The sequence below is a fragment of the Oratosquilla oratoria genome, chromosome 23 (genome assembly GCF_046742065.1).
Source record: "Oratosquilla oratoria isolate Oo_2021 chromosome 23, ASM4674206v1, whole genome shotgun sequence".
Taxonomy (NCBI): domain Eukaryota; kingdom Metazoa; phylum Arthropoda; class Malacostraca; order Stomatopoda; family Squillidae; genus Oratosquilla; species Oratosquilla oratoria.
Genome location: NC_134799.1, coordinates 9,452,891 through 9,455,045, shown reverse-complemented (window position 1 = coordinate 9,455,045; position 2,155 = coordinate 9,452,891).

Genomic DNA, 2,155 nt, shown 5'->3' with positions numbered 1-2,155 from the left:
AGATTCTCTCTATCAGTAATTTCTATGCCTTTCATGATTCTGTAAATAGCTATCAAATCTCCTCTTTCTCTTCTTTGCTCTAGTGTCTGTAGTTTAAGTTTTTCTAGTCTCTCTTCATATGATAGTTTTGAGAGTGTTGGTGCCAATTTTGTAATTGCTCTTTGTATTCTTTCAAGTTTTTTTTATACATTTTTTTTGTACTTGGTGACCATATCGTTGCTGCATATTCCAATCTTGGTCTTATCAGGGTGATTAGGATTTTCTTCACCATTTCTTCATCCAGGTATGTAAATACAACTTTGATTGTTCTTATTAAATTATAAGTTTCTCCAAAAATCTTATTTATATGTTTCTCAGGTGACATATTATTCATAACAATGACTCCCAGGTCCTTCTCATTTTCTACTTTTTTTATTCCTTCTTCTCCCAATTTATATGCTCCTGTTATTCTGTTTTTGCTTTTTCCAAATTCCATTACACTACACTTTTTTGTATTGAACTCCATCTCCCACTTCCTACTCCATTCCTGTACTTTATTTAGATCTCTCTGTAGTGATTCACAATCTTCTTCAGTTTTCACTCTTTTCAGTAGTTTTGCATCATCTGCAAAGAAGCTCATATAGCTTTCTATTCCTTCATCCATATCATTAATATATATAGCAAACATTATTGGGGCCAGAACTGTTCCCTGCAGAACACCGCTTATTACTTCATCCCATTTTGAGTGCTGGTTTCTTATCACTACTCTCATTTTTCTTTCTTGCAAAAAGTCTTCCATCCAATTTAGTAGTTTGCCCTGTATTCCTCCTTCAGTTTCTAATTTCTTAAGCAACTTCTTATGTGGTACTTTGTCAAAAGCTTTCTTTAGGTCTAGAAATGCACAGTCCGCCCATCCATCTCTTTCTTGTATTATATCTATTAGCCTTGAATAGAAACATATTAAATTGGTGACGCATGATCGTCCTTGTCTGAATCCAAATTGCCTTGGATTTAACACTTTGTTTTTTTCTAAATATTTTACCCATCTACTTTTGATAATTCTTTCACAAATTTTTGCTATTGTACTTGTTAGAGAGACTGGTCTATAGTTGGTAGGTTCTTCTTTATTTCCTCCTTTATATATAGGTACTATATTTGTTTTTTTCCAATCTTCTGGAACTTTTCCTTCTTTCAAGGAACTGTTTAGTATGCTATGTATTTTGTCTGCCAGTTCATTCCTGCATTCTTTCAAAATCCAGTTTGCTATTTCATCTGGTCCATCCGATTTCCTGACATCAAGATTACTCAAGTGTGTTAATATTTCATTCTTTGTTACTTCTATTTCTTCCATAGGGGGGACTTTCTCTTTCCATTCGTTCTCTTCAGGTTGTATGTTCTCCCTTGTAAACACTGATTTAAAATGTTTGTTCATAATTTCCGCCATTTCCATTTCCTCAGTGTATTCAACTCCCTCTTGTCTTAATTTCTCCAAGTCTTGTTTGTTTTTCAGTTTATTGTTTACAAATATGTAGAATAGTTTTGGTTGATCTTTACACTTTTCTATGATATCTTTTTCATATTTTCTCTTTTCCTCTCTGCACGTTTGTACATATTCATTTTTATAACAGGTATATATTTTCCATTTTTCAGGTCTTCTGTCTTTTTTCCATCTGGTCCAGGCTTTGTCTCTTTTGTCTTTTAACTCCCTACAACTTTTGTTGTACCAGCATTTTACATATTCTTTTTCTTGTTTTTGTCTTGGGACATACTTTTCCACTCCTTTTTTGTAAATTTTTGTCAAAATATTCCATTTCTCTTCTACTGTTGTTTCTTCTTTGTATATTTCTTCCCAGTTTTCTTGTTGAAAGAATTCTCTTATTTTATCAAAGTTTGTTTTTTCATACATCATTCTTCCTTTTCTATATTGTTCATTTCTTTTCATATATTTTTCTTCATTAAGTTCCAGTTCAATCAATATGTGGTCACTTTTACTTATTGATGTTTTATATTCAATTTTGTCCACTATTCTAGGTTCAGATGTAATTATTAGGTCTAGTCTCGATGGCTCTTCTTCATTTCTATACCTAGTGTTCTCCTGTATCCATTGTGTCATTGTATGGTCAGTAACCATCTCAAGTAGAGCGTTTCCCCATGAGCCGTCTCCACCCTTTACTGT